Raw genomic sequence first — 23,259 nt, 5'->3', positions numbered from 1 at the left:
AGCATATTGAATATTATACGTTTAACACCAGCACCAGCATATTAATCATGACATACATCCAGTATTAATGAACACAGGGGCAAAAGCTGAACTATTTTGAAACTTGACCACCGCACGTGTGTAGGAACAGCTGACAGTGGCCATAGCAACAACAAATGGCAGTGGATCGCGAACTCACAAACGCATTCAAATCCGTAAACAAAGCGGCAAGTGTCTCGTCTTCAACTTGGTTTTAGACACGATATGAGAATTTAAAGTTAATTAGATACAGTACAATATAATAATCATAACCGAACCGTGAGACCAGTGTAGGTTCACACCTCTACATTTTAATTGCACTTAAGTTACGTACACTTGTGAAATGGAAGAAGGAACTGATCCATGAACTGTGTACTGTAAAGTTCCTTTCAAGCTCTGAAAAAGTCCCTTACATCAATAGTCTTTTCTGATCCTTCCTTTAACAAACGGTCGACGAATCCCTCGTTGTGTGTAGATTGCTGAAGCACTCATCAGAAAAATGACAGGAACACAGCACAAGGCTGAGGCTATAATGCTAAGGTATTTTTGTAAAAATAAACTTTAACCAATGACTCTTCACAGCCTCATCTTTGGGTAGAGAAAATAACACGAACTTTGCCTCACACTTCAGAGCACAGCGTCAGCCAGTGGTTTTAATTTTCCATATCAACGTCATGTCGACACGGCTAAAGACTTATTACAGCTGCGATTTATTCCAACCACTATAAGTCGATTCTTTTATAGATGAATCAATACTTTTTAACATGGCACACTTTCAGATTTAAGCCTTAACCAGATTTTACACTTTACTTAGAGCTGTGTTACAAACTGCATGGAAGCTCATTTTCAAAAACCCATAATAGGGGCTCTTTATTTTTGGTTTTACTGTAAGTGTTTTTTTTTTTTTTTTTTTTACTATCAAATTGCCAATAACCTTTGATTTGCATGATGTTAAAGACAAAGTTTCAGCTAAAACTCTTTTTTAGTGTTCTAGTGAAGCAAAATATATCTAAAATGAGTGTAATTAATAGCAAATCTTCTATTTGAATTAAACTATCCCTTTAATACATCAATTTTAAAGAAATAAAATCATTCAGAAAATAACTCAAATAGTTCAAATAGTGAACTTCTTGCTTATAACACCTAAGAAAACCCCTAATGGCTCAAAGTACCTTTGACTTCAGAAGCATTGGACTCTTGCATCTTCTGCTCAAAAATTACATCTGGCAGCTCAAGGTTCAGGTCACTCATAGAGCCAGTTTTCTTTCATATGATATTGATTTTCCTCCTGACATCTACAGTATACGTGCTTCCTCTCATGCAAACAACAGCGTGGAAGAAAGACAACAGGGGAAAAAAAACTTCCTAATAAGAGCGGCTGAATTCCTGAGAGCGGAGCGAGAGGCACTCATCCCTAGAGCTCTGCAACTCAACAGGCTGTGGTTAACATGGTGTTCAAAGAGGCTGATGTCACAGCGTGATCTTGCTGCTTGTCCTCTCCATTGCCTACTAGTGCTCTGCAGGGATAAGCCCAGGGGCTTTGCAGTGTGTGTGTGTGTGGATGTGTGGACGTATGTCTGTTGCACTATCTAAGACTTTCAACAGGAGCTTGAAGGTATCAAACTGGACATTTTGGCATAATTTAAAACACTGGGATGTGTTCTTAACTGTGTCCTGAAAGGCTTTTTTTGTTAATTTTAAACTGTTCAGTCAGGTCCACTTATAATTTGTGTGAAGATTTTCACATCAATAAGCATCTTAATTTAGAAGTAATAGAATATCTTCTTTCATGTTTTGACTTCTCATCAGAACACACTGTTTTTATAGGCATGGCAGACTGTAGAATTAAACACCCACTGCATACCTGTCAACATTGGGATGTAAAAATAAGGGATATGCCCACCATAATAAGGGATTGTTTCATATTTTTATTCTATTGTATTTATTTTACTTTTCATATTTACAGGGAGGAAAATAACTGTATATAAGTCTGAATTATTAGCGCTGCAGAATTATTAATGACCCTTTCCCCCTCCAATTTCTGTTTATTGGAAAGAAGATTTTTTTCAACCCATTTTTAAACATAATAGTTTTAATAACTAATTTCTAATAACTGATTTGGTTTATCTTTGCTATGATGACAGCACATAATATTTTACTAGATATTTTTTCAAAATACAAGCATTCAGATTAAAGTGCTATTAAGAGGCTTAATTAGGGTAAGTAGGCAAGTCATTGTATAACAGTAGTTTCTTCTGCAGACAATCAAAAAACATATTGCTTGAGGGGCCTAAAAATATTGACCTTAAAATAGGTTTCAAAATATTTAAACCTGCTTTTATTCTAGCCAAAATAAAACAAATAGGTCTTTCTCCTGCACAAATATTAAAGGAAATACTGTGAAAAATTCCTGAATCTCAATGCATTTAGGCAAGTACACATGGTCAAGACGATTTCCTGCAGTTCAAACCAAGCATCAGAATGAGGAAGAAAGGTGATTTAAGTGACTCTGAATAAAAAACGTTGGCAACGTTGTTGGTGCCAGACGGGCTGGTCTGAGTATTTTAGAATCTGCTGATCTACTGGGACTTTCACGCACAACCGTCTCTAGGGTTAACAGAGAATTGTTTGAAAAAGAGAAAATATTCAGTGAGTACACTTTACTGAAATGGCCTCCACAGTCACCAGTTTCCAATCCAATAGAGCACGTTTGGGATGTGGTGGAATGGGAGATTCACATCATAGATGTGCAGCCGACAAATTTGCAGCAACTGCGTGATGCTGTCATGTCAATATGGATCAAATCTCTGAGGAATATTTCCAGTACCTTGTTGAATCAATGCTATGTGGGATTAAGGCAGTTCTGAAGGCAAAAGGGGTCCAACCCGGTACTAGTAAGGTGTACCTAATAAAGAGGCCAGTGAGTGTATACATTCTCTGTGAATTTATGTTTTAAGTTTTTACTGCAATGTCAGATTCATAGTGCTCAAATTGCTCTTGACTGGACTGCTACGTGTTCTGTCCTGTCCACCGATGTAAACTTCTGCATGTTTGACAACCAGTCATCAGCTTGCATTCAGGGACGCTGCTGTGGTTCAGATTAATAACATCAACTGTAATAACTCGGTACATATCAAATGATCTGTAATAACAGACAAAGTGATATTAACCACACAATAAAAAAAAGTTACACACAGTTGTGTGGTGCAACATTACTGTCGGATCCAATATTGTTGGCAATGTCTTATGGTTTCAATCTTTCTAAACATCCAGTGTCAAGTTGTTCCTTGTTTGCAAAGAAATCCACTTTAACATGAAGTAAACAATGGTTATTTACTAATGTGCAGTGGAATTTAATTAAAATATATATCTAATGTGTGGATCTGAAGAATGCCAATATAAGGGCTGTTTTGTTCAACTCAGATTGTGTTTTAGTCATCTCTATTGTTCAGTTTAAGCATAGTCTCTTATTATTTGCCTACTACAGTTTGAATGGGTCATGGGGCAGTGATTATAAACAGACATTGATCTTCTGTTTAGCCACACTATTACATAATAAATTGCCACATTCTAAAAGCTGTCATTTTGGCAGATTGAGTTCAATATAAGCTGTTTTTGGACTAACAAAAAAGAAATGTACAGGCCTGTGTAAGTGCGATGACCTCTTGCATGTCAAAGGAGCAAGCAAGTTTTGACTTCTCAGTTCATGACCCCTTGAACACACAGCATGATCTATAGTAAAACTGAAGCGCAGAATCCCTGTATGGCACTCTATGGTCTGGGGAACCTGTTTTTTGAGGGTACTTAGTCTGCAACATGCTCTGTTTGCCTTCAGGTCATATGACACACACCGGTCGCTGGATGGAAATGGTTTCCAAAGCACACCTATTTACCCTAAAGGTGGAGATAATAGGCACTTAGTGAAGTTCAGAGTTAACACTTCTATACACTGATATTACGGCTGATTGAACAATTACAGGCCACAAAGCCGACTATCAGGCTAAAAATAAAGGGGGCGAGAGCAAACAAAAGACTAAATATATTAATAATTTCGGTCTCCTTGACGACGCTCGCTCTCTGCAGAACGCCCACACAGGCGTGCTGAGCTCTGGGCCGATACCTTGTGCGTTTCTGAGGTTTTTTTACGGGCATTCTTTGCTTTCTGTGCCTTTCCTTATCACCTTAAAAGCTCTTTGACCAAACTCTACTGTCAGGTTACGGCTGGGGTAGATTGATGGAAACCACCAGCATTCCTCTTAACATTTCGGAAAGCTTCTTCATGCCATAAACACACAGATCAGCAGATTCTTCTGACAGTTGGCCACCTTGGAATTGTAAGATCTGCATTCTGAGCAATTTTGAGGTGTTGAGTTTTAATGTTTGTTCCTTCCATAAAGCAAAAATGAGAGCAACTCCCTAAATGTGCTTTAAATATACAATATTAAAATGCTCTCAAATTTGTATAGCATGTGGGGATTTTTGGTACTTGTCAAATTAAGTTGGAATATGATGGACTTTAATTTAGACAGAACTGGTAATGTAATGTAATGTAATGTGTATTTATATAGCGCATTTATTGTGTATGGCCATACACCCAAAGCGCTTCACAATTATGAGGGGGGGGTCTCTCCACACCACCACCAGTGTGCAGCATCCACTTGGATGGTGCAAAGGCAGCCACAGGACAACGGCACCAGTACACTCACCACACACCAGCTATTGGTGGAGTGGAGAGACAGTTATAGAGCCAATTCAGTTGAAGGGGCTGATTGGTAGGCCATGATTGTAAGGGCCGATAGAGGGACTTTGGCCAGGACACCAGGGTTACACCCCTGCTCTTTCACGAGAAGTGCCATGGGATTTTTAATGACCACAGAGAGTCAGGACCTCGGTTTAACGTCTCATCCGAAAGACAGTGCCCACTGACAGTATAGTGTCCCCTTAACCTTTACTGGGGCATTAGGACTCATGCAGACCACAGGTTAAGCGCCCCCTGCTGGCCTCACTAACACCACTTCCAACAGCAACCTAGTGTTCCCTAGTGGTCTCCCATCCAGGTACTGACCAGGCTCAGCCCTGCTTAGCTTCAGTGAGTAATCGGTCTTGGGCTGCAGGGTGATATGGCTGTGCCATACAATGTGGTACTACAATATATTCATTCATTCATTCATTCATTCATTCATTCATTCATTCATTCATTCATTCATTCATTCATTCATTCATTCATTCATTCATTCATTCATTCATTCATTCATTCATTCATTTATTCATATATTCATTCATTCATTCATTTTCTTTTCAGCTTAGTCCCTTTTTTGATCTGGGGTCGCCACAGTGGATTGAACCACTTTCTAAACAAACATCTATTCTAAGAAACATCCATTCACACTCATTCACACACATACACTACGGACAATTTAGCTAACCCAATTTACCTATATCACATGCTTTTGGACTTGTGGGGGAAACTGGAGCACCCGGAGGAAACTCATGCGAACATGGGGAGAACATGCATTGCAAACTTGACAAAGAAAGGCCAACTGGCCCAGCTGGGGCTCAAACAAGCAACTTTCTTGCTGTGAGGCGATCGTGCTACCCAATTTTGCTCTCTCCAGAAATGCAAATAGGCATAAGTAATCAGAATGAGGCATGGTGGTTTATAACATGTTTCTACATACTTTATTTTGTGTTCAACAGAAAAGAAAACTCAACGGTATAGAACCATTAAACGGTTTGCGAATGATGAGTAAATTTTCATTTTTGGGTTAACTATCACTTTATGGCTTAAAGTAGTGAAAAAATGCAAAATATTTGTAGATTAAACTGCAAAAAACAGACAAAGCTCCTACAAACTATGTTGTTTAACATTGAAACAAACAATGTAAAAGGTTTCACTGACAATGTATACTGTATGATTAATACTATAATTATCTTTAAAAATAGTTACATCATTTAAATTATGCAACAGCTTTATTTTTAACAACAATGAAAAATGTTACATTTCATTGCCAGAAAATACCTCTAAATATGTTTAGCATTTTTGGTTTAAAAATGCATTTGGTAACACTTTATTTTGATGGTAACTTTGAGTATTAGTAGACTGTCTGCTTGATATCAGCTGATATAGACATTCAACAGATATTTAACTGACTATAAGAAACGTTGCAAGTACATGTCAACTTACACCAAACAAGCATAACCCCAACCTAACAGTCTACTGATAATCTAATGAGAATTAGCTGGCATGTAGATGCAATGTAACTTAAACTCAACAAACGGACCATCAAAATAAAGTGTGACCACGCATTTTTTTAACACAACGCTCTCTGCTACTGGCTTGAATTTAAATGCACTGTATGTAAGGGTTTTATTTTTCTAAAGTATAAACATACTATAATAAGTTTGCAGAAATTTAAGAAACATGCCAAGTGAACATTCTTGTTTATCTAAAAAACAATGCTGAAGTCAGTTATTCTGCTTTGAAAATGTCTGTTACTGTACACGCCTGAACGCTAAAGTTTATAACGACACAGATCACTCTGCCTATTGACGCCTATTTAAAAGTCCTGCTGAAAAAGTGGTTGACAGATGGTAATTAAGTTTACAACTTATCTTTATTCATTTTTGGTTATGGGTAAAACATAGACCATGCAGGTCAGGTAATTTAAACGGTAGGCTACAAATGGTAAATTTGTTATGAATTAATGAATTATTCATAATTAATTTACCACTGCCTATGACGACGATGCCATCGTTCATTGCGATGTTTGATATTAGACATCGTTCAATGATAAATTGGTTGACATCGGCCAACTCTAATTCCCCTAATTACGTCTATACAGAGTAATACCAAAGCTATTAAGACATCCCAACTGCTAGAAAAAATACTTAATGTACATGATAAATTCTTGTTGTTAATTCCCTTGTGTACTGTTTTATGTAGAATTATGTACTTCCCTGTATAAGCAATAAAAAAATCTTAAGTAAATAAAAAAAAAATCTATAAACCCTAACGTTGATCCCTTCGAATGGATGAGGGATGTTTAAGTTTAAAATAAGCTTATCTTTTGAATGCAAAAAAAAAAAAAAAATAATAATAATAATAATCTTTGGTATCTTTTGGTTGCATTCAAAGTGTGGATGGGCTCGCAAATAGAATCTTCATTTAGGCTAGAATTTGACTTTTGCTTAATAAACAAACATTAATATATTGTGCACAACTTCAAAAAAATCAAATAATCTAAATAAGCTGTCACTGTGAAAATATGCAAATAACTCTCTCTCTTTTTTTTTTTTACATTTTAATAAAAAATGTTCAATAGAACCTTTAAACTCCAATGTGTCAAAATTAAGCTTGACCATAAAGCAGCAAGAGTGATAGGAATTACTTTATAATTACATTTTTAGGGGCACATGCTTTACTATTATTATTTTGTCATAAAGCCAATCCCCACCTTCCTCTCCACCTGGGTAAGTAGCACAAACATCTTCAAATCCTGACTAAAGATGATATTGGTTTCCAAGCCAACCGCTTCTACGTGCCACACACATTGTGGCAGAGCGATCATCTGCTGTGTATCCATGCAGTACTATCACACTGAATATGTTCCAGTCGTGTTTGTGCAAGGAGGAGAATTTCAGTCCTGTGCGTCAATAGCACTTATGAAATGTTCCCTGACTTCAGATGTTCTCAAGAAAGGTTCGGAAGGCTCATGAAGAAAAAGAGACAGATACACTTTCTGCACATGATATTCTTTTAAATGTATTTATCGTAGTCATTTGAAGGGGGAATCTTCTAAAATAATATACAGTGCTCAGCATATATGAGTACACCCCTCACAGATCTCTCTTTCAAATCAATATTTTAAATAGGATGCTTTACAGTATTATATTTGTGCATAGTACTAAAGAAAAATCAAGAGGTAATCTAACAAAAAAACAAGAATCTAATTCTAACAAGTAATCCTAACAAAAATTACTAGCTTAAATTTATATGTTAGGGAAAATAGTAAATAAAATATTCAAGAGAAACAAAAAATATAGAAAACTTTGTTGAAATTAAGTAGTTTTGTGCAATATTTCACATGAATTTAAATGTATTATCTTTCCATTTCTTAAGATGTTTAGTTACTAAAATAGTATTTTAATAAATATATCTGTTTAATGAATCAGTTTTGTTTAAATGCATCAAAATAAATGACTTAAAATATTACATTATTATTCATATTTATTTATTTATTTATTTATTTATTTATTTATTTATTTATTTATTTATTTATTTATTTATTTATTTATTTTGTTTTTGTTTTATGACAATAAAATACATTCACCAAATTCTCATGATTGATTATGGTTTAACTATGCATATACACAATTATTATTCATTCATTATCTTTTTGGCTTAGTCCCTTTCATTTATTATTATTTTATTTTGTTTTATTTATTTATTTTTTATATTCAGATTTTTCCCTGATTTCTGATTTTAGTAATACTTTCAATAAAGAAATAAACAACAAAAAAATATTATTTTTTATAATGATTTAGCGGCGAGGCAGTGGCGCAGTAGGTAGTGCTGTCGCCTCACAGCAAGAAGGTTGCTGGGTCGCTGGTTCAAACCTCGGCTCAGTTGGCGTTTCTGTGTGGAGTTTGCATGTTCTCTCTGTCTTCGTGTGGGTTTCTTCCGGGTGCTCCGGTTTCCCCCACAGTCCAAAAGACATGCTGTACAGGTGAGTTGGGTAGGCTAAATTGTCCGTAGTGTGTGAATGTGTGTGTGGATGTTTCCCAGAGATGGGTTGTGGCTGAAAGGGCATCCGCTGCGTAAAAACTTGCAGGAAAAGTTGGCGGTTCATTCTGCTGTGATGACCCCAGATTAATAAAGGGACTAAGCCAACAAGAAAATGAATGAATGAATAATGATTTAGCTGAATTTGTCTTTTCTCATAAGTAGGCATATAGGGTAATTACATTTATATGCTATGGTTTTTTGCTTTGAAATGTAGATATTTGGAAACAAGAAACAAGACAAAAATTCTAAGTAAGATTTTTTTTTTTGTATGAATCATTTGAATTCCATACAAATACAGTGATTAACTACTATTCTGTAGCCCCTGTTCAACTATAATTAACGTTGCATATCTTTGCAATGTGACTATTACGGATGTGCACATTGTGGTATCAATGCTAAAATGTTATATTGTGTAGCCCTACTACTGTATATGGTCCATAAACTCGACAAATACTGTACCTAGTACACAATTTTTATATTAGAATTTTTCTAAAGATGAAATCTTTATACCATTAACCTAATGTACTTTTATTGCAGAACAATTGCAGATATCATTCATGGCAAGTTTTAGACCAGATTAATTTAAATAAAGAAAATGTGGTGTTGCTTGATAAATACCTATTCAGAAAAAAATCATTATTTACATTATATTAAATGATCTAAATATCTCAATGTTTTGATGATATGTGACTGGGACATGCTCTTATCAGGACTCATGAGATTCCCTCCCCTGACTGAATAGAGAACAGCACCCTCATATTGATTATGTCTGAATGCTTTTGATTTCTGAGAAATATTCTGCTTGCTAACAGCACATTTTGACAGTGTAATTTAATAGTGCCTGTGCTGGTCCCTCCTCGGGAGAGGCTGTGTAAGCAGCACGGTCCGTTAGATGCAAATTGTATTTAATTCATTTGATGGAAGAGTGTTATATTTTTTTCTTTTGCATTTCCCAAGCAATCTTGCTGACAGACGGCTTGGAATGGGATATTCTCTGCCATAAGTTTTAAATTTGTGAGTAAAAATACATCCCTTTGTGTGTAAGGAAGTTACTACTTCTACTGCTGATAATAGAAGAAATGGATAGAGGCGTTGGTACAGTAAAAAGCGATGTACAGTACATACAGTAGGGAAAAAAACTTATTAAATCACTAAGAGAAAGAGTTTTTAGTCTTCAAAATCTCTGCCACTTCCAGGACATTTTGAATAAAATAGCAAGTGTGAAAGAAACTGAAAAGTTCAACTGAACTACTTTCAAAAACAAAGACTTGATAATTGTGCTCATTGGATTAAAGGTCTATAAGATAAGGCACCAGAAATTATACGTCATACACTGTCACTAAATTGCTCACAATCTTGTTTGAGCAACGTACAGTTTGTTCAATCTTCCAGTTTTTATAAAAAACTGGGAAATAGGAAGTTATGCAGTGTAACTATGCCATTCAAAGTACAATTCAAATTATGATTTCCACAAACTTACAATAAAAAGCACAATGTAAACCATTCACCAAGTACAAATTAATTTAACTTTCATTTCATTCATTCATTCATTCATTTTCTTTTCAGGTTAGTCCCTTTATTAATCCAGGGTCGCCACAGTAGAATGAACCACTAACTTATCCAGCACGCTTTTACGCAGCAGATGCCCTTCCCGCCGCAACCCATCTCTGGAAAACATTCACACACACTCATTCACACTCATACACTACAGACAATTTAACCAACCCAATTCACCTGTACCGCATGTCTTTCAACTGTGGGGGAAATCGGAACACCCAGAGGAAACCGCAAACGCAAGGAGAACAAGCAGACTCCACACAGAAATACCAACTGACCCAGCTGAGGCTCGAACCAGCGACCTTCTTGCTGTGAGGCGATAGTGCTACCTACTGCGTCACTGCGTCGCCCAGTTTCATTCAAGCTTTTTTTTTATTATATGATTAAATATTACTTACAAATAAAGGTACAAGACTGACTGGGTACAAGACTGACTCACTGGGGTGGCACCTTTTCAAAAGTTATACATTTGTGCCTAAAACGTACAAAGAATGTACCTCATGAAATTTTTAGTAATTAAAGCCAGAAGTATTAGCCCTCCTTGATTTATTTTTCTTTTTTTAATATTTCCAAAATGATGTTTAACAAGGGCAAAGAAATTTTCACAGTATGAATGATAATATTTTTCTTCGGAAGAAAGTCTTATTTGATTTATTTTGGCTACAATAAAAGCAGTTTTAATTTTTTTAAAAACCATTTTAAGGTCGATATTATTAGCCCCTTTAAGCTATTTTTTTTCCTGTAGTCTACAGAACAAACCATTGTTATACAATAACTTGCCTAATTACCTTAACCTGGCTAACCTAATTAACCTAGTTAAGCCTTTAAATGTCACTTTAAGCTGAATACTAGTGTCTTGAAAATATCTAGTAAAGTATTATGTAGTGTCATCATGGCAAAGATAAAATAAATCAGTTATTAAAAATGAGAAGGCCCACACGAAATCTGCCCATGCAGAAATCCATATATTTTTAGTCCATCATTGGGTCTATTTATTTACTTGTGTAAATATGTGTAAATTTATATTTATTAATTTTTTTTCTAAATAATTTTATTATTAAGCAATATTATTGACCAATATGAAAGTGTTCATTTCATTTATTTACAATACAGTTTGTAAAGTAATACTTTCTGTTTTTTGTAGATTTTATATAAGAGACTTGCTTTATTCACCAAATAAGTGAATCTAATTGAATTTGCATTGTAAACATTGAGTAAAAGTTAAAAAGCTATTATTTTTTATTTTATAAATTAAGATTTTAGTTAAAACACTCCCAAAATAATTCCAGCATAAATCAGCAGATTTTTTTTACAGAATCTTCTACAGAAATAGCAAAAAAAGTGCAAATCCTGTCTGGCCCTATGAGTTATTAAAACTATTGTGTTTAGAAATGTGTTGAAAAAAATCTTCTCTCCTTAAAACAGAAATTAGAGGGAAAAAATAAACAGGGGGCTAATAATTCTGACTTCAACTGTATACCTTTGATGTACCAATATGAACCCTTTAGGTACAAATACTGTATGTACTCTTGTACCTTTGTTTCTGAGTGGTAGACCACAAACCAGCATAACTGAATTTACTAAATTTTCCACTAGACTCCCACTGTGCTATTTTTTAGAATGTCTTCTTACACAGTCACCTATGACATTATAATATACACTTGAAAAAAATGCTGGGTTCCACACAATTGATTGTTGGGACGAGGTAAAAAAAATTCATTTAATTTATTTTTTTATTTTAATTTTTTTTTTGACAAATTTAAGTGGATTAAACATAAACAATTAAGATCTCCACAAAAAAACTCAGGAATTTTGTAGTTTTGGACAATTTTTCAATAAGTAGTTTGAACAAACAGGGTGGTGCGGTGGCGCAGTGGATAGCGCTGTCGCCTCACAGCAAGAGGGTCACGGGTTTGAGCCTCGGCTGGGTCAGTTTGCATTTCTGTGTGGAGTTTGCGTGTTTTCCCCATGTTTGCGTGGGTTTCCTTCCGGTGCTCTGGTTTCTCTCACAAGCCCAAAGACATGTGCTATAGGTGAATTGAGTAAGCTAAATTGTCTGTAGTGTATGTGTATGAATAGGAGTGTATGGGTTTTTTACAGTGATAAGTTGCAGCTGGAAGGGCATCCGCTGAAGAAAGCATATGCTGAATAAATTGAGGGTTAATTCCGCTGTGGCGACCCCTGATTAATAAAGGAACTAAGCCGAAAAGAAAACGAATGAATGAACAATCAGCAAGCTTCATTTTTGGAGTGTAACTAAAATAGACAATCAACAACATGACACACAGATGCTGCCTTAACCCTTTTACTTGTACTGAACAAGATACATCTGTGTAACTTTCCAAAACAAACTCCAGGATATGAAATGATTAGTCCAAAACTTGTGACAGTAGCTAGTGATTCTTTTACAGCATGAGCAAAAAACCAATGAAGATATTCAGAGGAAAAACCCAGCAAACATAAGCCTCTGGGGTAAAAATCTGGAGAGCTTCTCAGTGTTGTTTCAGTCTATGCGCTTGAATGCTGTGAGAAATGCTGAAATTCTCCAGTAATGTCTGCCTATGTCACTACCGAACCCTTGGGAGCGTTACTTTTGTCATCTAATGTGACAAACACATCCACTCCATTGATTCGGTTCTTCTTGGTTTCATTAACACATGCACTAACTAAAATCTTGATGTGTTTCATGTCTGTCTCTGGCATGTCAGTCTAGCTAATGAGGTACCACCATTTAACGTTCAACACATACACACACACACACACACTGCCTGCCCACCTGACACTCTGCAAGAGCGAGCCTCATTGCCATGGCAGCCGGCTATTTATACACTACGCCACACAATCAGGCCTTGTCACAGTCAGAAGGGGTGTAAGAAAAGCCGTGGATATGTCAGTCAATCAGGACATGTTTTCCTGTGACTCACTGGCTAATGGCAAGAGTTAACAGGTTGGACTAATCATGGCTGCATGCGGCCGTTTTCCAATTCTGTCACTATATTACCTCTATTAATCTATCACATTCAGCTACACCTGCAGTTTAACTGTCTAAATGTCAACATTTGAGCATCATTTACGCCTTTCGGATTTGTGAAATTGACCTGAGCTGACTACACCGCTCAGTCAAGATCTGGCTAATGTGGTCTTATCAACGTTTATTTGCAGACACTCTTCTGGAAACAGCTCATTGTTCACTAACATGGGTTCAAATGTGGCCATGTATGAATATTTACATACACCATCATTCATTTATTCATTGTTTTTTTGGTTTGGTCACTTTATTTATCAGGGGTCGCCACAGCGGAATGAACCGCAAACTTATCCAGCATATGCTTTACACAGCGGATGCCCTTCCAGCCACAACTAAACACTGGTAAACACCTATACACTCCTGCATTCACACACATACACTTCGGCCATGTTTAGCTTATTCAATTCACCTATAGCACGTCTTTGGACTGTGGGGAAAACTGGAGAAAACCCATGCGGACATAGGGAAAATATGTAAACCCAGCTTGAGTTCGAACCAGCGGCCTTCTTGATGTGAGGTGATCATTCTACCCACTACACCACCGTGTCGGCCGATTCAAAACTTGATATTTTAATGTCTTACGCTCACTATGGTTTTACACTGTAAAAAAATGCTAGGTTACACACACTTCCCTCATGTTGTCCCAACACAAATCATTCATTCATTCATTTATTTTCTTTTCGGCTTAGTCCCCTTATTAATCTGGGGTTGCCACAGTGGATTGAACCGCCAACTTATACAGCATATGTTTTATGCAGCGGATGCCCTTCCAGCTGCAACCCATCACTGGAGAACATCCATACACACTCATTTACATACATACACTACGGACAATTTATCTTACCCAATTCACCTATGGCGCATGTCTTTGGCCTCTGTGAGAATAAAATCAGAGCACCAAGAGAAAACCCACGTGAACACAGGGAGAACATGCAAACTTCTTACAGAAATACCAACTGACCCAGCCGGGGCTCGAACCAGTGACCTTCTTGCTGTGAGGCGATCCTGCTACCTACTGCACCACGTTGACGCCAACTTAAGAATTGTGTTTAAACTAATTTTAATTAATTCGTTTGTACAAGCAGCAAAAGTCAAGCAGCAAAGTCACCTGTTTTAATCATATCTGTACTGGAGAAGCTGAATTTTCTGGAATCACTACTCTAGTTTTTGGGGTCACCTGATCAGTGAGGGCGCAGGGGTCCTTCTAAAATTCTAATTTCAGTGTTGAAAAATGCTTAATATGTTTATGGAAACAGCAACATTTTTTGTATTATATATTATTTCATGAGTATACAGTGTTCAGACAAGGGCTGGGCGATGTCGATCAGTTTGGCATCGTACGATGTCTAATGTGACACATCGTGATGGACGATGGCATCGTCATCATAGGCGGAGGTGAATTAATTATTTATGAATAATTAATTAATCTATAACAAATTAATTATTTGTAGCCTACCGTTTCAACTACAAACAAATCATAAATAAATAAAGAAAAGTTGCACACAAATTACCACCTGTCAATAACTTTTTCGTAGAAGGTTGGTCGGTAAAAAAGGCGCACAACCAACAGTATCTGAGATTTTCACTAAAATTACTAACTAGTGTTAAAGTGAAAGACTGAAGCAATGTACTGATGCTGTGACACGTTACCTGATAGATTCAAAAGACCAAAGAGTCGTTAGATAGAGACATGATTAATTAAATATCACGTTTAACAACTATAGTGAGACGCGATCCAGCAGTACATCCTTGATAAACTGTTTGATGTGCACTGCTCTCCTGGAACTTCTCAGATGAGTGCATGACAGTGTGTGTGGGTGTGTGTGTGTGTGGCTGTGTCTGTGTGTGGTCACGTGACGTAGGACGGAGGGCTGTTCAGAAATGCTGGGTAAAACACGGTGTGGATGTGGATAATTCTCGTTCTAAAACACTATTTTAATACTAAGACTCATTAGTGTAAACAGAGCCTAAGTGTTTATTTTTCACGAGCGGGTTTGCGACCGGGGTGGGACGGAGGATCAGCAATGCCGGCTCAGGATTGTGTTGTCTGTTAGCTATCGGCCCAACCCTAGTTCAGACAATATAAAACATACATTTTATGCTACATCTGGTAAATTTCTTGAAAATGAATGCTAATAATGATAGATAAGTAAATAATAAATGTCTTTGACACACAAAGTTGCAGAATGAACTTAATGATTACTATACACAATTGTAAAAATGCAAGCACCTGTTGATACGGCTATGCATTGTATAACAAAATCTATTTCACAAAAACCTCTTTTAAGGATTATCCAGTCCAAAGGCTGGACACAGACACTAAGAAAGAGTTAGAACATTAAATCAACAAGCAAGTATTTCATATTCAAACTCCTTTAAACATTTCAAAAAGCTCTGCCTTGATACAATAAAGGGCTATTATAACTGGGATGTTTAAGTAGAACGGCTTTTAAAGGCAACCTGAGGTCAAAGGAATTCTTTGGTGTTGTCAGCCACACTTACAGGAGAATGTGTATGGAACACTTCAGGGGCCTGTTATTGAAATGAAGCAAACACAAAATGAAAGCTGCTTCATGTGACATATTGGCAGTGTAATGTCCTGTTAAGTATGTGTGTGTGTGGAGAGAGCTTGACTTGAAATGTCAGAGTAACAGAATAAAGCTAAGTACATGACTTTAATACAATGTTATATGGAATGTATTAGGGCTGCACAATATTGGAAAATAAAACTGGCATTGCAGTGTTTTGTTTTCTGAGATATATATTGCAATATGAACATAAATTCACCGGATAATTTGTATAGCTCAATTAGGAAAGAATTCATCATTTTATTTTAATTGAGATGATATTATAGGACAAAAAATCTGCATGAATTAAACATTTAGCATTTTTACAGTTTTCTGTATTCACTGTATTCACATAGAGAAATTACACTTCGTAGTCTTTGTTGTATAAAAAATAAAATATTAATAATCTTTGTTAAAATGTTATGATTTCTTATACGCAAATGGTGTAAATACAATTGAAATCCCACAGTCATATGCAAAAGCAAACAAGTCAAAAAAAGCAAACAAGCAAAAAAAAAAAAAAAAACTGTGGTCAACTATTATGCCACTCAAATTTCCTAATGGACGAATAAACTATAACTGAACTTAAACTGACATTGCAGATTCTGCGATGTGACTTGCGGATTTGCACATTGCCATATCGATGCTGAAACATTAAATTGTGCAGCCCTAGAATAGTAATGTTCTATGATGTTCAAAGTTCACAAGCGGTAAATCTTCACAATATGAATGATTTTTGTGCTGATTTGTAGGTCCAAAAATTAAAGTCATACAGGTTTGGAACAGTATGAGTGTTAGTTTGGAAAAAAAATCTCAGATTTATAACTTTTGCAAGAGGCTAAATTATCATATGCATTTGTTTATATGACAAAACATGTCTTTTTGACTCAGGAAGGTCCATATTGACTCCAAAGGGAGATACTGATAAGTTCAGGACCTGGTGTTTGGACTTTGGGGGTTTTATGATGTGGTCACATGTTGATTGGTCAGTTTGAATGTCTCAGCATTTGGGCTTTAGTCACATGGTCAAGAAAGATACAAAATAGGTGGTAAACTCGGGCTCTGTCTCTTTTCCTGCCCTTTCTTTTCCTGGTCTGTCTTTTCTATCTTCTCTGACTCTACTGCAATCAGGCTAACTTCTGGGCCTGCTCTCTTTGTCTCTCTCTCCCTCCCCCTGTGTCTCTCCTTCTACCTCTGGTAACTTTAATTTTACATTTAAGCTGGGTACAATTAATATCATATGTTTTATCATTTCATATTATATCATTTTATACAGTTGTTTGTAATTAATACAGTTGTAACCATAGATAATTATTGTCCATATAGCAATACAATACAATCACATAATATCAACGCTCTCCCATATTTATAGCTATTAATACTGCCCTTAGTTCTGTTTTTTGGTATGAGATTGCAGAAGAATAGTTTGACTAGAAATTTACAGTTTTTTACCATCATGCTGATAACTTTTTAGTCACTCGGCAGAACTACAGTTCGATCCGCTGTGGTTAAAACCCATTCTTACACTTTTAATAAACTCTCCCTATGTGCTAGTCTTTGTCAATATCAATATCTCAGCAAATAAAACTCCTTATTAAATCACACAGACTTCACATTAAGAACGAAATTCACACACTTTTTGACAACACAAACCTATATGATTTGTTGAGATGAGCTCACATGAGAGCACAATAAATTATTTTTAAAAATTAGTTAAACAAACGGATGACTTTCCAGTAATGGGTTGCGGCTGGAAGGGAATCCGCTGTGTAAAACATAAGCTGGATAAGTTGGTTCATTCCGTTTTGGCGACCCCAGATTAATAAAGGGAATGAAATAAATGAATGAATGAATGAATAAATGAATGAATAAATGAATAAATAAATAAATAAATAAATAAATAAATAAATAAATAAATAAATAAATAAATAAATAAATAAATAATAACCAAAAAAATAAATACATAAAATAAAATGCTTTTTCTCCTTTAATTTAAAATTTGTAAGTACCAAATGCAGAATCCTGCTCAAATCTCACATTCATTCATTCATTTTCTTGTCGGCTTAGTCCCTTTATTAATCCGGGGTCCCCACAGCGGAATGAACCGCCAGCTTATCCAGCAAGTTTTTACGCAGCGGATGCCCATCCAGCTGCAACCCATCTCTGGGAAATCAAATCTTACAAATAAACCCAAAATAAGCACCAACCTTTAAGCACCACGGACAGAGCATCTTTTGAACAATATTGTACTGTATTACGTAAAGTAACAGCATAGTCTGTTTCATGAGTAAAGTTTGGTATTTATTGTATATGTATAGTTAGATCACCCCTCAGGTATGTTTTAGGTTATGTAAAAGTTTAAATTGCTCAAATGCTTTGTTTAAGTTTATTTACAGTATGTAGCACCATAGTCCTGTGAGAGATGACATTTTATTCCACTTTATGTCCACACATGTAGAAGAATGACAATAAAGCTTGACAAGACTTGTGGTAAATACCATATGACAGCTAAGATTTTACAGATTCTATCCATTTCCCCCTCCACAAACACCGGCTTTATTAAGTTGTTGCCTGATGCATATTTGAAAAGCAATTTTGATTGAATATGTTGTGGCCTATATGTTAAATTATCTTCTGATTCTTTAAAAGTGAAATTAAGCAATCCCTGTTTGTAATAAATGAGGTTGGGTAAAAAAAATACTGATTTTCAATTAGAGTAAACCTTCTTTTGAGGTATTTGTCAGAATTTAAGTTTCAGAATGTAAGTTTCAGAATATAATCATAAACACAAAATAAATACCAGCATAAGTACACTGTTAGACATTTCTGTAAATTACACAGTTAATTACTGTATTTCACCCAGTGTAATACTGCAAATTCCTTTTACGGTAAATAACTGTATTTACCGTTGCATTATGGGAATTTAGTGTGACGTCGAACAACATATACAGCGATGTACTGTATTTGTAAAAATTCGTGTATTATACTGTATTTTCCACAACTGCTTCAACGCCACCTTGCGGCGATTCGACTACTCTGCACCACATTTTGCCTGAGGACCCTGGAGCAATTCTGGAGGACAATTTATTAGTGTGCCTGAAGAACATACTGGATTTAACAAACTTTACTCTGGTAAGCTGAGGCAGTGTTTCATTTTACAGAATGTTTTGTGGACGAGAATAGAACAAAGTAAAGTAACGTTATAAAGTTGGCTATTATTATTTTCTCTGGCTTGGCGTTATTTCGCCCATTTGAGAAATATATCATCTATTAAGATGTTACCTTTATTTAATTTATTACATTAACACTACTATTACTTTAAATAAGACTGTTTATGACTATTAGCCATTGTTCTCGTCATATCTTTTTATTTATTTACATAGGAACCGGTGTTGCAGCGGGTTTTGGTTTAGGAGGGAACCAGATGTATGCAGACAGTTTTGGAGGACACTTATCACGAGACAACGGTCCGGCAGAGAGTGTTTTCCCCCAGAAGAATATGAATGAAAGACCATCAAATAATCCAGGTAAAAGCGCGTCTGTCTGTGCTGACAACACTCGACATTGATTTGAGCACCTCTATTAGCATATGTTTGCTCGGCAACATTGGCTGAAGCGATCTTAAAATGGTAATGTTAACTGTTAGCTAAACTGAGCTAAGTTTATACTGAATTGGACTCAAACTCATTTTAACGTGCAACGTTTAACTTATATTGATTTATACTTTATATATATTAGATGTTGTGAACTTATTTTTCTCTGGTTTAGAGTAACTTATATCGTTAGCTTGAGAAAATAACATCGCGACGTAACCTATAAGAACGTTAACGTAAATCTACAATATGCATAGAGGTAAAGTTGGTTTTATATTCGCACATTCGTTCATTTAGAAGACTCTTACGTTATACTGTTTACCATGTTACTTTGAATATTCGATCAGAATTAGCATGCCAGTATGACTTGAAATCAACATTAACACTGTTTATTTGACCGTGAGCATGTTGTACTTTGATAGTCGTTAGCTGCTAAAATGATTTCACTATTTAGAGTTTGCAAATAATACTTTTATGAAATTAAATTATTAAGGGGGAAGTCTGAATCTGCTAATATAAAACCAACTTTACCTCTATGCATTATGCTAATAACCACCTTTTTGCTATTTATTGTTTGCTAATTATTTTTTTATCACAACTCTTGACATTTGGTTTAACATAATTGTTACCATTATATTTTTTTCTGTTTAGATATGGCACGAGCACAGCACCAGGTTTTGTCTGAAGAAACAAACAGCATTTCGGAGGAACATCTTGATGAGCACAGCCTTATGCTTAAAAAATAAGCAAGACCAGTAAGCAACCAAGGTAAACAAATAAAAAAAAAGTTGTGTGGAGGTTGTGGATTGTAGCATGGTATTCTTATCTGTATTTTTGGCTTTTTTATGGTCTCAATATAGAATACTGGGAGCCTGCCTGTGCAAACTGGACCTCATACAACAGTAAGTACTGTACATCTATTTGTTTCTCAATATAGTAACATTACTTTTAATACAAAATGTGTCACATGTTTAGTTGCTAGCTAAATAAAAAATCTTTTTCCCTTTTTTATTAAACCATTTAGTAGGGTTTTTTTTCATCTTTGTTTATAATATTTTTGAGCAGATTGAGGTCTGTCATGGGTCAGACATTTTAAAATACAATAATTAGTATTGGGATACATGCATTTGTCTATGTATTAAATGTCTTTTTCCCCATTTCATGTTGCCTAAATATTTTGTAATATTAAATAATAAATATTATTATATTAAATAAAATAATAAAAATTTTTGTATAAATAATTCCAGAGGATGAAACAAAATGCACAGCAACAACCAGAGTGAGCCAGAAGAAGGCAGGAGAAGTAGTGAATGACAACCATGAACAACAGTGTTATCCTTCTTTCACCAGCTAACTGAGAACTTGGATTAGGTGAGACACTCTCAATAGTTGTATCAGTATTCAGTCTGTTTTAGTTTATTAGGAATACATAAAACAAATAGTCTAATCTGTCCTGCTGTGAATCAACCCATCACAAATGCTACAATGTTTTTGTAAAACCTTGTTAGGGGAAAAAATAAACAGGACATTCTGGTTAGTTATCTTTTAAACATGGTAGTGAGCAGGTTATGAGCAGGAGCCAGTTGCTCAGTACCAGCTGAAAACTAGCCCAACCTAGCTGCCATGCTTCAAAATAATTAACCAGTATATGATTTATTTTTTTTTTATACAAGCTTCTTCTATGCTTATGTTAGTCTGTTTGTCCTTATCCAGAGTTCTTCATAATCCTGGACTGGGCCAAATCCTGACCAGATGCTGTGGTGGTCATGGAGGAGTGAATCCTAAAAGACACACGTGATCAATGAGTTTCCGCATTGATCCAATGGGCCAGCCTGACCACCCACTGGTGAACTTTCAAGCCTCCGGTGCCTAGACTGCGGCCTTGCACAAGTTTGGCTAGAGGAGAACTGGTCGTGCCCAACTGAGCCTGGTATCTCTCAAGGGCTTTTATTCTACACTTTCGTCAGTTGGTGAAGTTTCTTCCATGCCACTGTCGCCACTGGATCGCTTGGCTACGATTGGTGGATCGGTGGATTTGCTCTTCAGTGTTTGGACTTTCAGCAGTGACATTTACTGCTTCAATTCTGAAAACTGGACTGAAGCAGCTTCAATTTACAAGAACTTCTATGTTAAGCTGCTTTGACATCATTGATCTACATTGTAAAAGTGCAATAGAAATAAAGATGAACTGCATTTGAATATGTGAATTCAGACCTTGTTGAGCATTTGACACCAGAATTAGTAATATTTTAAAGTTGTGTTGTTTCTGAGTCGGCTAATAGTTACAAATATTTATTTTTCCAACAATATGCAATTCAGAAGTTTAAATTTTTATTGTACATGTATGTTCTAGTGCTTTGTGTGATTTATTTATTTTTAATGTGTTAATTTTATTGCTTAATGTAATTGTCACACATTTTCCTTAAATGCTTTAAGCATTATTAATGTTTTAAAGAATGGAATATTTTGTAATTGTGTCTGGTTTAATGTCAGTAGTACTTAGTACAATTGGGGGTTTTTTTCTCAACAATATGCAGGTCAGACACTTAAATTAGATTTGTACATGTATGTTAATGTGCTTTTTCATTTTCAATGTTTTTTTTCTTAAAATAAAATATTTTGAATGATTGAAATGTAATGTTTTTACACATTTTTAAGCTTGTTTTAAGCATCTCCAATGTTTTAAATAAAGAGTGTTTATTTTGTTAATATTTTGTAATTGTGTCTTTTTTAGGTCTATAGTATTAAAATAATATTAATAAAATAATATTATAAAATATTTAGGACAAAATTAAAAGGTTTACAGTAGCTAACTGTTAACTTAGGTTTTTACAGTAGTTAACCATTTTCAGACACTACAGTAACATGCTGTAAACGGATTTACAGTTGTATACTGTAAATCTAAAATACAGTAACTTACTGGCAACAGTGTTGCCAGTAAGTTACTGTAAAAACCCTTTGAAATGTCTAACAGTGTACCCATTTTAGTTCCCACAAACAATAGGTTAAAAAAATCTACTTCTATTCAATTGAATTTTATTTTATTTTTATATGTTACACACCTTTTACAAAGTACTCCTTTTATGTTATATAGATTTGGAACAACAGAATGGTGAGTTAAAGTAAAATAATTCCTAAATTAACTATGTCTTCAAGTTAGAACATTTCAGCATCTCAGAGCAAGCATCAGCATTTCAGCACCACGGACAGCGATCCCTGCATCAGATTTAAACTATTCTATCCATTTCCCTTTCCATTCAACTTTGATGCACATGTAGCCCTGCCGGCCCTACACCACCGAACTCACTTCGAGCTGGGATTGAACCAGCGACTGTCCACATGGGAGGTCGGTTGCTCTATCAAGGAGGCTAAACACCATGTGAGGTTTACCTGCACAGCACTTCAGTAGCTGGCCTCTGTTACACACATATGAATGCATTTTTATGCATATATAACTGTATTGCTTTGATGCATGAGTGAGGCTTTTCTCATTCTCAAATTCTATTATGTTACACAAGAGAAAGTCATATATAAAAAAACATAAGGATGCATAACAGACTATGTCAATACTTGAATATACATCCGTGCTTCCCACACATACACGTTACCTAAATGGGCCACCCAGCTATATTAACAGCCGCCCAAGCATATTTTGTGACACTTTTTGTTTTTACTGTTATTATCATTCTTTTACATTTTATTTGTATCTGC

General features: G+C 35.5%; 1 protein-coding gene and 1 long non-coding RNA gene across 6 annotated transcripts in view; one reads left to right on the top strand and one right to left on the bottom strand.

The window, feature by feature from the left end:
* Window positions 1-23,259, bottom strand: part of gabrb3 (gamma-aminobutyric acid type A receptor subunit beta3) — a 138,855-nt gene that overhangs the window by 66,079 nt on the left and 49,517 nt on the right. The window lies entirely within an intron of this gene.
* Window positions 20,225-22,257, top strand: LOC137490241 (uncharacterized). Of its 2 annotated transcripts, XR_015493941.1 has the most exons (4): window positions 20,225-20,316; window positions 20,409-20,450; window positions 20,796-20,919; window positions 21,262-22,257. It is a non-coding gene; the product is annotated as an uncharacterized LOC137490241 (long non-coding RNA). The 2 variants fall into 2 exon arrangements; XR_015493940.1 differs by lacking the exon at window positions 20,225-20,316 and having other exon boundaries at window positions 20,327-20,450.

Source organism: Danio rerio, chromosome 6 (assembly GCF_052040795.2).
Source record: "Danio rerio strain M-AB ecotype USA chromosome 6, GRCz13ab, whole genome shotgun sequence".
NCBI classification, from domain to species: domain Eukaryota; kingdom Metazoa; phylum Chordata; class Actinopteri; order Cypriniformes; family Danionidae; genus Danio; species Danio rerio.
This window is presented reverse-complemented; position numbering and strand designations above follow the sequence as displayed.